Raw genomic sequence first — 22286 nt, 5'->3', positions numbered from 1 at the left:
GACTGTGGCGGCTCTGTAGTGGTTTGTCCATCCTGGGTAGGGATGTCAAAGCCTTTTCATGTTATAGTACAAGATCACCGTAAGGAAGAAATCGATAACCACTGAACAGCTAGTTTATCTATCTCCCTTCTGTAAATTTAGTAGATAGCATCACTGTAACATTCCTCATTTTCTATGGCATCCTAAATATGGTTGTATTACTTTCTAGATAATATAGACAGAGATAAAACACTCACTGAAAACACAGTCAGGCTAACCAATATTAAAGTGTGTAGAAAATTGATGATCAAAAGCCCTTCAGCTTTGCATGTGTTTTCAGGTAGCAGAGTATACATATACTAAGGGAAAATCATAAATTTCAGTTTTAGGTTTTAATGAGGTCTAGTTCTATATTTTATTACAAATAGTATCAAGTAGTCCTTTATGGCACAGTCTTCTTCCAGGAGGAATTAGAGCTTAATCAGTCATATTTCAGAAGGTAAACATTTCATGAAATATCTTCTTTAACAGACTTTAAAAACATTTTTAATTGATGCTAATAACTTTTAAGAGCTGAGTTTTCATCCTTTGGAGTGATGGACTCTTCTTGTACTGCTAATATCCAAATGCACTATGTAAAACCAAGATGAAGAAGAAAAGAAAAATATAGTGCAACAAACTTAAATGAGATAAGGCTAATTTTGAAGGCTGCTCAACTGAAGTATAAGGAGAAAAAAAAATCACAGATTTGATATGAGAACAGATTTGTATGAAACAGCTATAATTAGGGCTAACTATAGCACAGTCTTTACCTTTATACTGTTTCTCTAGGCAATATTGCCACAAATAATAAATATAAAGACTAAGTATCTCTTGTTTCATCCTTAGATACATGCAGTAAGATCCTGACCCACTGCTAACAGAAGTTTTATTAGTGACTGTAGTAGGGACAGTAGTTTAAATCAAAAGTTTCTGTTCAAAGTTCCAAGGCAGTCAGCTGAGATTTGCTGAGATGCAAAGACAAGAGCACTTCACCAGGAAAATCCTCAATCCATTTTTAAAACTTGTCATTAATCTATTTTCTAGATGGATTTTGAACTGTGCCAGCTATAGTTCATGTCAAACTAAATTTGGATTATACTGTCTAAACAGAGCTTTACAAGCTATTTGTTTTTCATATGTTATGTGGGGTTTTGTGAGATAGCACCTGGCAAATAGTATGCTGAGAGTTATTACAGTTGGGGGCTGGGGTTTTTTGCCTTTTTTTTTTTTTTTTTAAGTGAGCCTGTCCTCCTGTGATCAAGAATGCTGGCTAAATTTCTAGGAAGATGTTTTCAGCTGATTATCTCAAAATATAGAAGCAGAGGCTCTTCTTTGGTTGTGTGCTTTGGTACAGTTGAGAAATCCAGAAAAAACAACACCATTTAAAAAGAGTAGGAACAAAATTGTGAAAGGCATCTGATCTAACACACTTGTCACCAACTTTGTGTTGCCTCTGCCCAGTCCATGTCCCTTTTTATTGCCTCTCTATTAGGCTTCAAGCAACTGGAGAGTCAGATTATTTATGAATGAAATAATAAGGGCCTTTCACCTCCAAGTCATGGTTCAGATTCAATCCAGGTTATCCTGAATGGTCCCTTGGTGACTGAAAGCATGTTTGTGCGGTTTGGTGTTACAAGTCTCCTGTGCTGACTGTCCTGGATGCCTTTATTTGGTCCCTTAATATAATATCAAAATTGTCATTAAATGACTCCCTTGTTATCAGCCTTAAAGCAGAGATCAGTTTACACAGGGTCCAAACAATTCTCTTAATTTACAGGGTCAGAATCTTGTAACTCGAATTGAAGCAAAACAGGAAACCTGTAATGTGCCTCTTGTGTCACTGCAGACTTTTACCATAGCTCAGTTCCTAGGGCAGTAAACTTAGCCTTTTCACAAGCACTAAATTAATTCTTGAAATGATTAGAGAGCACTTTTTTTTCTTTTGGTTTGAAAAGGAAGTTGCTCCTGACCTGAAACCTTACAAGCCAAGGTTCAGCTCAAAACATATTTTATGGTTGAGTTATTGCAGACCATTTAAATTAAGGATTTATAATGGAATTGCTGACACAACCTTAACTCTAGTTGTTTGAATGACACCACTATAATTATATGAGAATTTAATGATTTCAGATGCAGCTGAACTGACAAGCAGCATAACCAAATAAACACCAGCATTTATGCAGCCTATGAGTGAGGAAAAATGTAGTAGCAGACCTGGGTAAATACATTCATAGGAACCTGATGGAAATTTTGATAGGAAAAAAATCAAGAATATTTCAAGCTATAAATAAATACCACCTTAATTTCCTTTTAGGTGAAACAGAATAGAGTCACGATGCAATTACACAGTCCTCCTCTCCCTTTATATAAAAAGCATGTGAGACCATCCGGAGAAACACAGGATGTGTTAAACTACAGACTGACGAGTGACTCATCAATAAGATAAAAATAGATTTAAACTGAGAAACAAGACCTGAGAGAAATGGGCTTAGGAGTGAGTAGCAGACAGGGAAAAACTGAGAGATTAAAAAAAGTTAAAGTAAGTAGGAAGTACTATTACAGAACATGCATTTCATTTCTAGCATTTGTTCTATACCAAATATTAACTAGAACTAAGAAACCTGCTTAATGAATGTTGTGCACTCTTCTTTCAAAAGCAAAATTCATACACAGACTTGTGTCCAAAAAAATACCCACCTTTTGAATTATGACCAATTTATTAATATCAATATACAATACTTGTATACATATCTTTGTTATTCTCAGATGCTCAGATGAAGCTGTTTCTAATAAAACCTAAGTTTCTGATGTTGGTTAATTACATTTTGGTTATATAGTTTTCCATTTTAATTGAGCAGGTACCTCCTCTGTGATTTATTCATCTGCAAATTCACAATCCCACTTCACACCTTCAGGGTAACATTCAGCATATCTAACCCTTTCTAAAGCAGACTTTCAAGAAGTCTTCTCAAATAACACCACCTTCTTGGAGAATACAGTATACCTTTTCATACTTTGTTGAGCAACTAGCTTTATCCCCCCCACCTTTCAATTTTTTAAAATTTTAATTATCTCCAAAAGGCTTTATCTGAGCCTGAGAAGAATTTGTGTGCTGTATTCCATTTTTTCATTAGATATCCTGATCCTGTTAGATCAATGGGAAATTTATACCCTTATTGATGATACCCCAGAGGTCTATGGGATTTCATTTTGAACACTTCAGGTCAGAGAGCTGTATCATTAACTTCAGTGATCATAGCATCAAATCTATATTTTTTGATTTCCACTATTTTTCTGTTCAACATGGAGAGCAACACACAAAGTCATAAAGAATTAATAAACAACAAACTAGCAGGAAACTCTTTCCTTATTTCTCCCCTCATTAAAAAAAAAAAATCATATCTTCTCTCTGATTTAAAAAGAAAATATAAGTTCAGTGGTCATATCCAGAAGGATTTAAGAGGCTAAAGTTGAAATGTAAGCAAAACATAGGTACAAGGGCAGAAAAGGCTGCACCATAAAAATATCTATGCAAGTTGTTGCTTAACTCTAGGAATCCCTAAATTCTATATTTCTTACTTAAAGCACCCCAAATCTATAGTTTGGCTTTTCAGTATATTCTACAGCATCTTAGTATTGACCAGACTGACTCAATTAACATCTGCCTGATGTCTAAATTTAATCAGAATCCTGAAATTAAGTTTCTCTGTTGCATTCACCAGTTCTAGCCTTTATTATGAGGGCAATTAACACATTTTGCTGTGGGAGATACAGGATAATACATAGGAACAGTTCTCAGAACAGACAAGGAAGGTAGGATTTCTTTGACAGGCTGATGGCTTGAAACGATCAGGCCATAGAGGCTCGTCTTGCTCTCTCTCACTGGTTCAATGTGTCTTGAATCCTACCCTACTCAGTAGCTTGGGCTCAACAAAAGTGACTGGCACAAGAGTAGAAATTCCCTGATCCTTTCTCCCCTGCCTTCTTGGACTAATCTAAACCTGAATATCTGAGTGAAGATTAGATTTGTTTGCAGTGATGGGGTGAAACTTTTTAACGGTGAAGAGTGTTCAATACTAAATTGCTAGCTTTATGAACAACACTCGGGAATTGTACTGTGGATAAAAATTTAAAAGGGTAAAGGGTTAACTGTTGTCATTTGGGTAAGCATGCATTAATGGATTAATATTATTACTTCAAAATTAAAAGATAATGGCATTTGCAAGGGGAGTTCACTGGCAGGGATCCAACAGTAGGATAAATAGCAAATAACAGAAGAAATTATCTATGGATTATTGACTAAGATGAAAAAGTGCAATATGGTGTACAATTCCCACTCCTCTTGTTTCATTTTTTTTTTCAATCTTAAGCAGAAAGGATGCCCCAAAGAAACAGGAAGATAAACATTAATACGAGTTGTTTTGAGCATGCCTATTCATTTCCCATCCCCCATTTTTCTTTGAACACTTCTGACATAGTGGTAAACTTGCTTAATGAACTAGAAAAATAAATCCACCAAACTATTTTAGTAAGTCAAATTATGACTAACATTAGTATCTGATTTTAGTCAGAGTGTTCTTGATACTGTTGTGCATTTAGACTGCATAGCAATCCTAAGAGGAATTTTAGCTATGCTGGCACTGCAGGAGAGTCAACATGAAAATCAGATGAGCAATTATCTAGGCAGGACCTTGTGTCAAAATTTACCTTGAATACTACTACTAATACGGTTTCCTAAGAAAATTTAATTTCCCCATTTTTTTATCAATTTTTCAAGATATAAAAATGCATATACACACAGACATGGAAAGAAAAATTTAAGAGACAGTAGTACAACTTCTGCCTGTGTTTAAATTGAATATAAATACAGAAATAAAACACTTTTGAGTGCACTTCTCATTTCTTGTCATAGATATAATTATGTAGCCTTTTAGTTTTTAAACTTTTTCTATTCTTAATTCCACAATAAGTCTACTGCAACAAATCCTTAAGTACCAATACTAACTGATACATATTTATTGTTTTGTTATGATGAAAATGGACAAAAGCTCATCTCATTTGATAAAGAGTAGATGAGATATTACATGTGTTGCAATAATTTGATAACATAGTGTAGACTTCCTTTCCTTGATATCTTTCTTAATTATCCTTTCTAGATATAAAGGCAGAAAAATTTTATTGGGTTTACCCTGTTTTTAATAAAACTATGGATTCTTTACTATCATAAAAGTCCTATGTATTATATGTAGAGAGATATATTATAGATATATATATCTTCTGCTAGCCTACTGTAGGAAAAATAAATAGCAACAGGACTTCACTTTTCTCAAAAACATTTTCATCAAAAAGCCACAATCATTGCTTCCTGAATGATAAAATATATTTAAAATGTTAATATTTACAATACACTATGTTAAATATTTCATATACTAAATATTTAGAAGTATTTAATGTTGAATATTTACCTAATATATTTAATATTTAATTAGAGTATTTGCTTATCAACTCTGCTGAGTATGCAGAAATTTGTGTAATTTTTTTCCTAGGTCAAATTTGTTTTTTCTTTTTTTACTTTCTTGGACTCTAAGGCTTGATGTGGAAAGTAGACATCTAGACTGAAACCACAAAACCAGAAATTTGCTCATCTCTTTTTGTTTATAGGCTTTAGGACTTTAAGCAGAAAGTGTCAGCTGTCTATGTTTTCACCAAAAATGCTTGTTTTGTACCTAAAGTTCTGATTCACAGCATGCCCAGCATTGCTCAAGTTTAAATAGATAGGCTCTTCAGTTCCTTTAGCTGGATTCAGTAACTCAGTTCTGAATCGTTTTGGCCTCTAAGACCTGATTCACTAAGTATATCCACAGCACACCTATTTCATCTGGTGTTTTAACATACTCTGAAGAGGAACATCCCTTTATGTTATGATTAACACAGTCATTTGGGATGCTTCCCAGAAGAGTTTCCAGGCTCTGGTTGACACCAGTCAACTAGATGGAGTTATATGGTCTTGTGGCTAGAGAGCCCAGGCTGGGGGATAAGCACCCTTCCAGTCTCTGCCAAGAATAAGTAACATAAATTACTTCAATATTGACTGAAATTAATACTGGAAATAAAGTCTGATGTCAGATGAGTGCCCTAATCACTAAACTATAGATTCTCTCTGGTCCAATGGATTTTAATTATTCTGTTCAAAGCTGAGCAGGAGGTACAAAGAGAGCCTTGTGTCAAACTTGGCTGGAATCTGTTATTTGCTGCACCCTGTGATCTGTTCTCCTCAAGAACACACGTGATCCTATCACTTTTATTCTCAAATCTCTATGTTTCTCCTTATGTAGAAATCTTGGGTAGTTAGTTCTGTTCTTCAGGTGCTGGAAGGGATGTGCTTGCTGGGTTTTGCAGCCATTCACTATCTGCTTAGATTTAGCTCCAATGTTTTAAACCACCTTTGCTTTTTACACACCTGGGGTTCCTTTATTTTCCATGGCCCGTGGGGAGGGGTAGTGTAATATACCAATTCCATACCAAATGAGACTTTAAAGAGAAGTGGGAAAAACAGAAAGATGAAAGTAATAGTAATAAGATCACAAAGCTGCATAAACCAGCTACATGCACTGCTAATGTGTTCTGTTGTATTATTTTTACCGCGCCAGATTCCCAGGATGCCCATCTGCTTTTGTTGACTAATTTCTGTTCCACTTCCTGGAAGCTGTTTGTTCTGAGAAGCCTGAGTGTGAATGACAGTCTTATATATTAATTCAAGGAAATTAGTACAAGTACAATACAGGGTCTATAGTGTGTTGGTTAAGCAATGCCAAAGAGCAGATTTAAAATGTAGGGCAGTTTACAGTTCTCATGACATATGATAGCAAAGCAGTAATTAGAATTCTAACAATGTTTCTGCTTATTTTCAAAAAGCATGTAAGCTGTAAAAATGAATGACAGATAAGCTTTGCATCTTGGGCAATGTGTGATTAAATTACAGAAATTTAAAATAGAATACATGAAGAGTTACCATTTTGGCATGCTATTTGCTAAAAATATCCTCTCTTCTTTACCAGACAATGCTTTAGATGTTTAGTCTGAAATATGTAATGCTTGTGTCCCTTACCCCAAAAAACATATGATTCCTGTTGGAGAACAGTATCCAGTGTTCCCTATTTCACTTATTTTTCAACATCTCCTCTGTAAAACTGTATCAATAGTATTTTATATTGATGTAAGACTTAATCAAAGGGTTTGTTTTTCAAGAGGGTATATCTTCTAAAAGCATTAATATGATGACAAAAACATAATGCAAGCATTATAAAGGTGGTTCCATGAACAGTGGGTTTTTCTGGTAAGGATCCTCTACTGTCTGAAACCACAGCTGAGCTCACATTACTGCCTGCTATTACTACAATACAGACCTTCTTCCTCAGCTTTGCTGTCTACTTCCTCAAAGTTTGTGGGAAGTTAATTACTTTAAAACCTCTACTGCACCTGACAACTTTGAGTAAAAGTGACAAAATGGATAAAAATTTGCTAAGGGGGAGATGCCAGAACAATTGCTGAAGCCTTGTTTCCTTAGTCAACCAGCTTTAAAAAAGGATGGGGGGCGGGGGGAAGGAAAAATCACAGTGATGTGGACCCACAGCTTATTTATAAATACTCAATGGGAGAACTTTGCAGGTCCTGCTGTTGTTTCAGAAAGAAATTCAATGAATACAAGCCTTTGTACAAACCCCACACAATGAAAATTATAGCCGTATTAGTTAACATCAGTGTTGCAGATTAAAGCTTGTTCGGTTGTTCTACAGCATTCATTACCAGAGAGTCTTCTTTCTGTATCATTCTGTGTGTCTTTGCTTCCTTCTTCTTAATTTTCTTTTCCCAGTTCTTCTTTAAATGCAAAATCTAGAGGCCAATCCTGCATTTATTTCTGAGAGGTCTGCCTTGTGGTTATTGGCTCTTTTACGTCTCCTGTCTCCTTCCTATCTGCACATAAGAGCATGACAATGTGATGGACAGAGAAGTAATTTATTACTTATGCTGCAAATAAGTCTTTAGTGGTCAAGAGGAGAACAATTTTCTTTAAACGAGGTACTTTAAGACCTAAGAGAATGACAGAAAGGCATAAAGAGCCACCTTGGTCAGAAAATCCCCAAATCTAAATGTCGGGGTTGAAGATGAGTAAAGCACATATAACGTGATGAATGACCATCTTCTTGGACAAAACGCAGGCTTCCACTACAGCAGAGTATTTTACACAGTATCTCTCTGATGTGATTAGATTTAACTTTTGAGCACTTTTATATGTTGTTCCATTTAGTGATTTCTTGTGATGTCTACATTTACTCTCTCTCTACTTCTGGAACTCTCTTATCCACTTCTGAAAAGGTGAGCCCTTTCTAAGTAACTTAAGATGTCATGATTTCATCATAACAGATCCACCTTAAATTTAAAAGTTCTACAATAATAGATATCTTCTTGTGGTGGGTTGACCCTGACTGGATGCCACGTGCCCACCAAAGCCTCTTTACCATTCCCCTCCTCAGATGGACAGGGATGAGAAAACATAACAACAGGCTCATGGGTCGAGATAAGGACAGGGAGAGATCAATCACCAGTTACCATCATGGGCTAAACAGACTCAGCTCAGGGAAAGTAGTTTAATTTATTGCCAATCAAATCAGAGTAGGGTAGTGAGAAATAAAAACAAAATCTTGAAACACCTTCCCCCCATCCCTCCCTGTTTCTCAGGTTAAACTTCACTCCTGAATTCTCTACCTCTTCCCACCATCAGCAGCACAGGGGGATGGGGAATGGGGGTTTCAATCAGTTCATCACACACTGTCTCTGCTGCTCCTTCCTCCTCAGGGGGAGGACTCCTCACACTCTTCCCCTGCTCCAATGTGGGGTCCCTCCCATGGGAGACAGTCCTCCACAAACTTCTCCAATGTGAGTCCTTCCCACAGGCTGCAGTTCTTCATGAACTGCTCCAGTGTGGGTCCCCCACGTGGTCACAAGTTCTACCAGCAAACCTGTTCCAGCATGGACTCCTCTCTCCACAGGTCCTGCCAGGAGCCTGCTCCAGTGTGGGCTCTCTATGGGGACACAGCCTCCTTTGGGCATCCCCCTGCTCCGGCGTGGGGTCCTCCACGGGCTTCAGGTGGAGATCTGCTCCACCATTAACCTCCATGGGTGCAGGGGCACAGTCTGCCTCACCACGGTCTTCACCATGGCTGCAGGGGAATCTCTGCTCCCACACCTGGAGCACCTCCTCCCCCTCCTTCTCCAGTGACCTTGGTGTCTGCAGAGTTGTTGCTTTCACATATTCTCACTCCTTTGGAAGATCTGGGCGTTTTTTTCCCCTTCTTAATATCTTATTACACAGGTGCTACCACCATTGCTTATTGGCTTGGTCTTGGCCAGTGGTGGGTCTGTCTTGGCATTGTCTGTCAGACATAGGGGAAGCTTCTAGCAGCTTCTCACAGAAGCCACCCCTGTGGCTCCACTGCTATCAAAACCTTGCCATGCAAACCCAATACATTCCACCCCTCACCTCTGTGAATCACATATTTAAGAATTATCATTAAAATCCACATTCATCACACAATCTTCACAAACTTCACTTTCATCAACAAAAACAATTCCCCACACCAAAATAAAACCAAGATAATCACAACACCAAACAGAAGTAGACAATTTACACACAATCCACCCCTCATTCCTTCAACACAATTACAACTGAAATTCCTCACAATCATTACGGTCTCTAGCAATGTTCAGTCCTTGTTTTGCCTGTTACCTCACCCAATAACTATCGTTATCTTGAATTCCTCATGCCCCATGTTGGGTGCCAAAAAGGACTGTGGTGGTTTGATCCTAGCTGGACACCAGGTACCCACCAAACCACTCTATCACTCCCCTCCTCAGCAGGACAGGGTGGAGAAAATAAGATTAAAAAAAACCTTCAAGGGTCAAGATAAAGGCAATTTAATAAAGCAGAGGAAAACAAAATATTTTATTCTCTACTTCCCATCAGCAGGTGATGTCCAGCCACTTCCCAGGAAGCAGAGCTTCAGTACACATAGCGGTTGCTCTGGAAGACAAACGTTGTAAATAACAATTGTCCCACCTTCCTCCTCCTTTCTCTTAGTTTTTATTGCTGAGCAGACATCATATGGTATGGAATATCCCTTTGGTCAGTTTGGGTCAGATGTCCTGGCTATGTCCCTTCCCAAGATCTTGCCCACCCCCAGCCAACTGGTGAGGGAAGAATGTTGGAGAGAGCCTTGATGTTGTGCAAGAACTGCTCAGCAGTAGCCGAAACACTGGTATGTTATCAATACCTTTCTAGCTACCAATACAAGGCACAGCACTATGGGGGCTGCTATGGGGAAAATTAACTCCATCTCAGCCAGACCCAACACACTTCTCAACAAAATAATATTTCCTCCCTACTTAAAAATTTCCATATATTCGATAAATAGAAAAATCTCCTGACTGCACTGAAACTGGTATCTTGACCCTCACATGATGTATAAGAGATCAGCAGAGGTAGAAGGATTATCTTCCCAAAATTAGTTCAGGGATGAGAGAAGGAAAGTAAGTAGACAATATATTTCAAGAAGTTGGTCAATACTTTAATTTTACTCTTGTCTGATTGAATCAGACATAAGAGTTGTTAGAACAATTAAACTGGACTCTTGAACAATACAGGCATTTTTGTAATTGTGCTGAGGAATCCTTTACTCTGTATTGCAGAATGCCACATCTGATACCCTCAGGCCTCACTTTAACTTCCTCTCAATGAGAACTACCCAGTGTTAGCATGTGAATATGACATACCTGTGTTTATTTTTTCTCAGAAAGACTTTAGAAAGCGCAATTTAATTTTTATTCACCAGCTACATCAGAAACCAAACGACTGTGTGCCACCTTCTGAGACAGCTGATCTACATAAGATATTAGAGATGAGGCTGTGGTTTAGGAATGTTTTTTCCAGGGACACAGCCTAGTTCAGACCTCTTTTCCTGAAGAAGAGTATCCTGAAGTAAGGATGGCATAGGTGAAAACTTTCCCTCCCCCAAATAAACCATTTCATATTTCAATACAAAATAAATATGTTTACATATTCCCCCCAGAGAAACAGAGAAACAAGAAAGAGGAGAAAACTGCTGGAGCTTTAAAGTCCATGTTGTAACAGCAGCTCAATCTTGATATTAGAGCTATGTTCTGACACCTTTTTTTTTCCACTGAATATCCAGTTGAAGAAAGTGCTGTATCAGAATCCAAAACTAATTGAGAAATACTTTATAACAGATTATCCTTCCAGTGTGTTTAAAATCTGTTAGTGACATAAAGGTAGATGGTTTTAATTGAGATTACCTTAACGGTTCTATTAAAAAATGCCTCATAAAACATTTATGGAAAATCAATTTAGAGCTACTGCGTTATCATAATTACAAATTTTCAAAAGTCCCTAAATGCTTATTTACATAATAGACCATAATGGCTCTCAAGTGATCATTTATATCTACCACATAAATAACGTGCAGGTTTAGAAGCTCTTCATAACATGCTTTTGCCTATATGTCCCAGTATGCATGCAAAAACTTTACTTGGCCATTTATGATGTCATCAGATAATCTGGTTGTTTATTTGGTGTTTTAATTTTATCATTTCTGAACAGAAACATAGCAGTTATTTTACTTTCTATGTATAGTCTTTGCACAGGTATTCCAGGCACTTGTTGTCACCTGTAAAACTTATAAAGAGGCATGGACTACCTGGGGATAAAGTTCTGATAATTGTTTCAGAGCTTACACCCTGCCCTGGTATGGTATTTCAAAACTAGTTTCTGCTTTTGGTGAGTCAGCCAGTTATGCACAATACAAAATTAAAACATGATATGGCTTTACTGAGTTTATTAAAAGATGCAAAACAGAATTAGGAGAAAGGACTTTTTAAACAAGTCCTTGTTGGCAAAATATAGTTTTAAGGAGTGTTCTCAGAGAGATCAAGATATCACTGAGCATTTTTGTGCAGAGCTCCTTCTGAAATAAGATAACAAGAACACGTATCTTTGTTTGGAAGCCTGACAAGTGGATGAAGTAGACTGGCATTTTGAACTATCTGAAGATGAGGGTCTAATTCAGTCTGTACTGAATGAGAGGTAGTACACAGGAGAAGACAGGACATAAGACCCTTAGACTGCACATTTATACCAAATTTTTAATTTATGTAAGAGAAAAAATTCCAACTTCCCCTCCGAACAAACCTTGGCAGTACTAGAAGACCTTGATATTATTAGTCTCTAGTCAGGACAGTTTTGTGTGGCAGATAGTGTTAGATTTTCATCAATGACTAATTTTTTTATGTGACTATAAACCAAATTATTGTGTCATAATTATGTATCTAGATTTAGGATTTTCTTTGTTATCTTCTTCAGCTTTCATATATTGATTATAAGATTGTTTAGTGATATAATCACACAGGGCCATGATAATTTACTAAAATATAGCTAGAGTGTAGCTACAAGGTAAAGTGATCAGAAAAGTTTAATTTGCTAGTACCATCTTGAGAAGAATGTCTGTACTTACCCAGAACAGTGCTTCACAAGACATCATCAGAGCTTTATTCAACAACAGATGACCTGTATTTCTTTGACTAGTACTTGGTCAAACAAGCACCTCAAGTGCCCTAACTGCATAGAGTGTTTGCATAACATAGCAGTGCATCTGGACACTGAAAAAGCTTTTTAATCTTCCCATGATATGTGTGACATTCTAAGGAATGCCAGAGGTGCAGTTAAAAATTAGGAGCAAAATAACCAATGCTTATGCATGGAAATCATGCCCATGATGTCAGATGAATACTTAAAAACACAGTATCCACTTAATAAAATATAAATGTGGGGTAATTTCCTTTTTTCTATTTATAGTCATATTCTATGACAAATAGAATGAACCTCATTAGAATGATTTCTTGTCAGCTTCTGACTTCAGAACTCAAGTAGTTCAATCAGAGTTTAAAGAGTCATCTACAAGAGTATACACTGGGCAATTTGGAATAAGTAATATACTAGTTACTTTGAAAGACTGAACAACAATACTAGGATTAATTACACTGTCAAGGACACTAATCATTAGTAAGCTCGTGTCCCTTTCTCAAACAATTGCAATAAGCTTTTTTGTATCCTAGATCTACTACTAATATCCCTTCTAAAGCAGTGCAGCTGGTATCTCTATATGCAGAGGTGCTGTGTATGAATGTGAGAGAGATCTAATTACACATTGAATTGTATTTTTTCTGAGCATCAAAGGAGAAAAGATCTTGACAAGTCCGACTAAACCAGAAAGACTACAAAGTGCTATTTACCATACCCTGACTCAGAGCATTGAAAAGTTAGTCTCACTAAACCATGGATAAGAATTCTTCTGTACTTTGACTCAATTGACTTCACAAAAATTACATCAAGTAATGTAATTTTCTATTAGGTTTTGTTTATCTGGGTCAGTAATATATTATCAACCAGTTGAAATGGGCTGAGATTGAAAGCTTTGGAAAAAATGGGAAATACTTCAAGAAAACATGCAATGCCTTTCAAAATACTGTATAAAGTCATCAACATAATTAAGAAAAGTTTAGGCATAAATGAATAAGTAATAGTGAAAGGTAAAAAGTGCTGGCAGAAACAGCGATCTGAAAAGGGCTGAAAATTCTAGTGAACCATACTCAAGAATTCACTAGTGTTAACACATACTCTTTTAGAACAAAAAACTAAGGAAACCCATAACCAGATACATGTTTAACTACTTCTAAGGTGCTTATATATTTAAGTTTAATTAGTTGTGTAAGTAGGAAAGTGTGAGAGAAAAATATCCTGCCATCACTTTGGGAGATGTATAATAATTTTCTCAAAGCTAACAAATGTTTATCTTGTGCTAGAAGTATAGTGTATGTGAAAAAAAAAAAAAAAAAAAAGAAAAATTCAAAGAAATAACAATCTGGATGTTCAAGCTGTTATAATTGTTATCTGTTCATTTTCAGGTCAAGTTAATTTGCTTTTAAATTCCCTTCCTAACCACTACAACAGGAATATCTCTCTGTCATGGCCTAACTCGTCTGGATTCTGTACATTTATAGTGTCAGCAAAATTGTGCAATTTCTATCACAGATCAGTAAAGGTTTTATTTGCTTTTTCTTATTGGCAGAACCGGGCTCTAAGTTGCCTAAAGGCTGTTAACAAATTGCCAGATAATATAAAACAGTTGATAGCCACTGTGTCAATAAATGATTACAAATGTTGAAGTTTTAAAAACTCAACTATAGCTCCTAGAGATCATTTAGTTTTTAATTGCCATGTTTCAACCACCAGATTTCCCTTTGAGACCATTCTTGTCCATCATACTGTCTTCACAAATGACATCAACAAAGTTGAACATTTTAATACATACTTGACTACTCATCTTAAAAATATCTACAGCAAATCATTAAGAACAAGTTGTATGTTTGTGAGCAATAAAATTCATGCTTAGTCTCCTTTTCCAGTTCATGAACGGATTCTGATTTCAGAGACCACATTCTGTATTTCCTTAGTGATTATACATGTAATTTGATCCCAAACATGATAATTCCTTTAAATTCCCTTATAGCAACCTGTTCCTCTTACTCCACAGAAAGATAAACCACCTATTGAAAATATGCTTAACACTAAAGCTCCATGGAAGATAAATATTCAGTTTTGTGCCAAGTTTTGAGGTTTTTCTTCTTGCTTTTGATCTGTATTAGAATGCAAAAAATATATTTTAACACAGTATCAAAGGTGTGCTGAAATATCTATGAAGAATTGTTATCAAATTTACCCAATTTTTTTCTTTGTTTCTTTGCTCTCACACTCCTTTTCTATTTTCTCAAATATTAAAAGCTACCAGAAGGCTCAGAATTAAAAAAAAATCCTTCTTAGTGAAAATTTTGCTGAAGCCACTGTATCTCTGTGACATTTCATATTCAATAAACCCATGTTTCAAGGAAATTTCATTTTAAAAAAAGGATGCCAGTTACCTCTTTTTACTACTATACATGTCATCTCACAGAAGAGCATTATGGCTTATTGGACAGAGCATTATGGCAAAAATTGGGGCGAGGGCTGGGAGGCAAAAATTCCAAAGAGTTCTCCATTGTTATGTGTTTGTTCAAATGTCCTTCACAATACTGTAGATAGAACATTGTGCAGCTCTTAAGTGACAAAATAATGTCTAATTCATTATCCAGTAGCTAACTAGAAACTTTGGCAAAATAACGTGTGTTTTCACAAGCAGACATTCCCAATACATCTATAGATGCTGCACATGGTAGTAGAGTCCTCCTCTATGTGAACATTGCATCTGTCAAGCCAGTGTGAATAAAAATCAAGTTATATTTGGCTACAGATACTTTCAAAACACTACTAACAATCTAACATGATCATCAGATAACAAACGTTACTAACAAACACTGTTCTCTCAATTAAGAAATCCCAATATCACAACCAAGGATATTCATATCATTTTCTCTTAGCCAATACAGCTTCTCCAGTCTTATCCACAAAATGCAACTCATGTATTCAAACTTGCACATTAGCTAAAAACATGAGAGAATGTAGGTGTTCTCCTTGAACCATGCAACACAGATACATATGGGTGCTTTACACTTCCACTTGCTCCTCTTAGGCATGGTGCTGAAGAAAGCATAGATGTCTGTAGACTAGAAGAGCTAATTCAACTCATGTCAGCCTCTCAACACTTTGAGAACCAGACTTCTACTTTCCTATTTCTCCTTTCTGTGAATCCACAGCTTGTCTTCTGCCATTTCCATATTGAAAATGGCTCCTGATTTGCAGATGTGAATTTGCTCCCTGCTCCAGACACTCTTTTCCTCATTCATCTTTCTGTCTTTAACCTAAAATATTACCTCTAGACATGGTAGGTACAGATACAACTGAAATGATGACTTTTGGCTGCCATCTGGCCTTCCTTTGGAGTGTCATATTTCCTACTCTCCTTAGTTTTTGATGTTAGCTCATTTAGACTGCAGCTTCTGTCCTGACCTGAACACCTAATCTCTGAGCCTGATCATGCACCTCTCTCATTCCTAATTTGGTCATAACACTGGAAAAAGAACTGAAATTATTACCTTGCACTAGAATATGATTCTAAGTAATCTTTCCCCCCAATTATTGAGACTGGATATTGGTAAACAATGCTCTTATTTTCCTCTTTTCTTTAAATAATATCACATATTCTTTTTCTGAAGATCTCAAAAAGAACAACGACTAAAAATTAGCTCTGAGATTTCAGTTCCAGCTATTGGATTTTTCTTAATACTCAAACTGCATTATGTTATTTTGATACTTGCAATAAAGGATGTATGTTTCATTGAGCTCTCTACTGCCGCACTAAAAATCGTGGTCTGCTTGTCTCATGATTAACGGTTTAAAAATCAGATTGCAATAATGCATTTTATTTTCCAGCTAAACATATATTTAAATATTGCATGAACCTGGCTCCCTCCCAACACACATTTTATTAAAGCCAGCTGTGAAGTAATTATTGAACATGCTAAAAATGGCTTTTGAGAGTAGAACAATTTGAGTTTTGTCCAATTTAGATTCACACACTGAGCTTTGACTAAATACTACATTCCAAGAACTCACTCTCTTATGAAATGGAGTCTCTGAACAACTTCAGAAAGATGATTTCTGAGAACTGTGGGAATCTAGGTCAAGGACTGATTGCAGCAGAATTTACTCACATAAAGGCATATGCTTTTTCCTAAATAAATAATGTGCTTTCAAACACCAATGAAGGCAAAATAATGAAGAAAGCACAAACAAGGAAATTCAGTTTGAGAATAAAAATATACAATATAAAATGCAAACTATATTGCATGTGTAGTTTCTTTTTACAGAAGTAAAATGTTTTCTTTCTTTGGGACTTGTAATCTAGTCACATTCTGACAGAGATGTTATATATTTCTGATGGGTTTCCCACATTTTGTATGTTTTTCAGGCACATTTGGATGTATCTTTTTATACAATATGAACTTCTCACATGCATTTGCATGAACATCTGAGGCATTCATTTTTAAGCATAAATAATAAACAATTGTCTCCAGGAGGAGCATGGCCTAATTTTGAGTTCTTTATGATTACTCATATATTTTCTGAAAAATAAAATTCACTATTCTAGCAATAAGATTCTATGTGGTTCTGCATTTGCATGCTAATGGACAAAAGTATTTAACTTCCTACAGATATCTATTGCTGGCTAGATGCAGCCCAGCTGCTCCTTGTTAAAAATGATGATTAGAAATTAATATAACTATCCCATGCATTCACAGCTTGAGATTTTAATATATCAAAAACAATCATTCCTAAAGGGGCCATGCTTGTGAATGGTGTATTTAATTAATGCCCAAGGGAAAGAGCAGAAGAGGAGGAAAATACTGTAGATTAATTTATTCTGAAATTGTAATGATGTTAAACATAGCATGCCAGTTTTAATGGCATGTATTCATCTAGCTAGCAGAGTGTCTTACACAGAACAAATGGTGCTGTCTGCCTTGAGGAGACCAGGATTTTGAAGTGAATTTGGGAGTGCACAGTAGATTTCTATTTTATTTTCTCTATTGACTTATGCTAGGCCTGCCACCACAAACACCGAAGCTTCTCCTTGTATGCAGATCAGCTTTGTGCATGGGCTACACAGAATTCTTCTTTACCTGTAGTGATGTCTTTAGGCTTGTGATGAGAAGGATGCCATGCAGCAGCAATCTGTAAAAGTCATATCAATCATTTATGTTGAGACTGACACTTCCCTTTTTTTCCTAGGCGCTACTAGTATGTGTGAGAAGATAGAAGTATGTGTGGTGTGAAGAGAGTGCAAGCAACAGCTACATTTAGAAAAAGCAAATACTGCAACACATTAAAGTAAAAGATTGAAATCTCATGCTCACCCCAAACAAATGGCTTTGTGTTATAGGGAGAGATTTGAACATCACTACAAAAGTTTAAAAGTTTTTAAAAAAAATTAATAAAGCAAAACCAACAAAATGCTACTATACCATGAAACAGTGCATTAGTACAGCAGAAAGCACCTTCATACACATACCACAAAGATTACCCACTGCAACAGTCCCAGGCCAGACTCCATTTGGACTGGAAGTTGCAGCTGGAGGAACGGAAGGCCAGGACAAGAGCTGGGTTAGGTCCCACCTGCCCAACTGTGGCTGCCATTTGGTAAACCAGCAGAGAATTGCCAGCTAAAACTAGCAGGCTTATTTGTAAGCCAGCCCTCATGCAGCAAGCACCTTGGGAGAAGCAGTCCAGACAATGTCCCTTATAGCCACTTCTGTCCTTAGCACAAAGGGAACCGCTATGAAGGCTGCACTTCTTTGCTTGTTATTTTTTCAGAGCTCAGCTGCCAACTGAGACTTGAACAGAACACTAATAACAAAGGTCCTCTTGTGTAAACAAGAGCTTATTTTGTTGAAGTATAAATCTGCGAAAATATAAAGGTTCAAGCCCAAATATGTATTTCTGGTCACATCAGTAAAAGTTTCCATACTGCCAGTACAGCAATATTATTTCAATATATAAATACAAAAAGAGTAGCATACACTAAATGTCAGACTGAACTGTTATGTTATTTAATCTTTAGCATTTAACTATGAACAACATAAACACATACATACCTACAGATGGGAAAGTGCCAGGGACAAAACAATGTGGGCAATGAGCATGACCCAAGGGGATCTCACCTGCCTTGGCCCAGAGCACCATGATGCCAGCTCTGCTCAGCTCCTCAGCCATGATGCTGGGCACACCGCAGGGCTCTGTGGCAGGCCTCCCTGCAGCAGGAGATTGCAATGGAGGGCTGCATCACCCCCAGGCTCCTTCTCACCTACATTTCTATTGTGATATTTTTTTTCCCCATCTGCAAAACCAGACAGCAGCAAGTCCCTGGCCCTGCACAGCCCCAGGCTGGGCCACATGCTGCCAGCTCTGGTCCTGGAGAAGCCTTCACTGACTATCCCTGCAGCCACCTGGCCTGGGCCTTGTCCTTCCCAGTAGAGCAGCCTGGCGTGGGCACAGCAGGCAGGGCCATGGAGACAGGGATGGCCCAAGGCCCCTGGCAAGGTGGCAGGAGCCATTGCAGGCTTGGGGGCTGGCCCTGGGCCTCTCCCCATGGGCACCAGTGAGACAGAGCTGCCCACACAGGCTATAGCCTGGAGGCCCAGAGAGGAGGGACATACAATGCGATACAAATGACAGTGCTGTGGTCACCTAAGTGTGAGATGGGATGTCCATCAAACATCTTAAGGCAGATGCCCTTCCCTAACTGACACCATCTATACTAGATGTCCAGACCAAACTAACCATTTATGCACTCAGTGTAGCAGTGGGTGCCTCTAGAGGACACCTTTCCCGATGACATGTATCTTCCTGTGAATCTGGGGACACCTCTTAGTTGCTCACCAGGGAGCAAGCCTCGGTGGCTTGGGTGAGGTGCCTAGCTTCTCTCTGGCTGAAGTAGCTGGATCTTATTTCCAGATTGCTTTCCACATCCTAGTTTATAGGCAGCATGCTGAGGAGTTTTGGTTTTTATGCATAGTTTAAAAATGGTTGCACTCAAGAAGCATTCAGTCTGCAGAAATGCTACAGCATTGATCTTGGTCCTTCTCTCTGTTTGGGAATGCTACAGCAATCAGCAGGCAAGTTTGCTTCCCATCTTGAGATGGTACTTACACCACAGCTAAAGGATACCTTTACTCATTCCAACACTTGCAAACTAGTTTCAAATTTCTGCTTCAGGACTAATGCAAGGACAGCATAGGGAGATGTTCAGCTTCAGGTAAATTATCTGTGGCATAGAGTTTCAGATAAAATACCTGCATGCATCTCCACCAAGGATCCCTCCCACAGACCACAGCCTGCATTGAGCTCCCTATTACTGCAGATTCGGTCATCATCTTCATAAACTGTACATGTATCTTGGCTGCAGCATAAAAATATCCTCCAAGTCAGCTTTCAGAAACCATCTGCTTCCTGCAGTAGCAAACTAGTACTTGGGACCAGGATTCTTGAGAGCAGCTATTTTCATGCTGCAGTGACTACTTCAGCTTACAGACTGCTGTAGCTCTGCTGTAGCCATGTTGCCTTTACCAAAAAAAGTTTGACTTTTTGTCCAATTTTTCCTTCAATGAGAAGGCCAACCCGCAGGCCCCAACATCTGTTGTAGTGTGACAGAGAGCGATGTGATTCATTCAGACTCTAAAACTGATGGTCACTCAGGTGAATGACTAGAATAATGCTCTTTGTGGATTCCAGACCATGTCACTCCAACACCTTTGAAGCCTGAATCAATGACCTTAGGGCTGATCATAAACTGATGATTAACTCTGATATTTTGAATTTATCTTTGGCCAGCTAGTGTTAGCAGTTTCCCACATATATCAATAGCAAAATAATGTTTCAGTAACACTACAAAAGCTGCAGAAAGGGAGGCTTATTGCCATGAGCTGGAGAAAAATGTTTTGACAGTCACTTAGAAAATAGAGCAGATAGCTATATTTAATTTCTGAAAGTCTCGGCTGTGATATCACCCTCAAATAATCATAACACAATAGCAATGAGATATGCAAGTGTAAAGTACAATTGAACCTTTTCTTTAATTGTATTAGCTGTTTTCTGCATTTGTTCTGTGCTAGAAATTAATAACTTTTCAACAGCTTTTTGAGGAAAATTTCCTCATTTTTCACCAGGATATGTACTATCTTACATAGAGATGCTGCATCAGGAAATGGCAAAGCCTCTCTGAAATTCTGCTTTTTCTTTTTCACTAGGGCTTAATAGAACTGGTAGAAAGAACAGTAACATTATAGAAACAGTATATATTTTCTCTGTGGGGAATGCAAAAAGATTGTAATTCTTTAAATTTCATAGGTTTCTTTTTACCTTTTCCTGAAATAGCAATAAGACATCTGTGATATTCTACTTAGTCTAATAAAATTATGAATATTGTTCTTAAAAGAAGCCATTTCCATTCCAAGAGTTTTGCTGCAATTCTTAATGCAAGCACTGACTGGCAGTTCATGAGAAGGAAACCTTTCCAAATCTGCAGAATCTGTCTTTTTCCCTATGCAACCTTTATGTTCTCTAGGCTAAAAAAGAAATAGGACAAGTAACTATACCACTAAGACTGAGAGTCGGGCTCTCTGACTCAAAATCCTTACTAGGACAGGTAGGCTAATAGCACTTCCTAGAGACATTGGGAGGTTAGCTAGGATTTGTGCAACAGTGGTGTACAGCTAATGTACCCTATTCACCTTCTGTCGTATCAACTAGTATCTCAAAAGAACCATATAGTGATCATGGGTTGTATGTGTAGCCTTTAAAATGCTACATTTTTTGTTTTTCTGCATTCTTCTGAGGTTTAAATGTCACTTTCTTGATGGTTCACAGACTTTCAGGGCCAAAAGGACAGGAATCTGACAAGACACAGTACAGCTAAGTATGGTACAACAGACATCTATGTTGTAAAATATTCTTTTTTTGAGATAAAAAGTTTAATAATTGAAATAAAATTTTAAAAGACAATTCCAGAGAGAAACAAACTAATTTTCAGTGCATAAATATTTTCTTTAAATAAAAAAAAAAAAAAAAAACAGAAAAATAATTGAAAAAGGGATGAAACAGCTTTTAGCTTTGACCATCTAATCATGAAGTTCATAAAAATAGCAGATACTGATTTAAGGGATTGATTTAAATTCACCTGACATTTTTTTAAGTCTTCCCAAACACAGAGGTTATAAATACATATTATTGTTACTAGGCGGTTTTTATGAACTTGCAACTACATGCTTAGATGCTAATATCTTATTAACCTGTTTAGGGGAAACATATCACAAACAGCTGAAAGGAATTTCTGAGAATCCTAAAATAAAATACAGGATCCAGCATTTGAACTGTTGCAAGAAAGAAGCAGAATAAGTGACCTTTCTGAATCAAAAGCTATCACTCAGGAAAAGAACATAAAGGGGAGATCTTAATTTTTTTATTAACTTTTACATTTTTTTTCTTTTCTACTGTAAGAATGCCTATACAGTAGATTTTTTGAAAAGGGGCAATTTGACTGATTAAACCAGGCTACTGCACTTTAAATATGCAACTCGTTACCATGGCAACAGTTTTACTTTGACACACAGCTTATCTTGTTTTAAGGAGTACAGCCTGTTGTTAT

This window comes from Strix aluco, chromosome 4 (genome assembly GCF_031877795.1).
Source record: "Strix aluco isolate bStrAlu1 chromosome 4, bStrAlu1.hap1, whole genome shotgun sequence".
Taxonomy (NCBI): domain Eukaryota; kingdom Metazoa; phylum Chordata; class Aves; order Strigiformes; family Strigidae; genus Strix; species Strix aluco.
Note: the sequence above shows the minus strand (reverse complement) of the source record.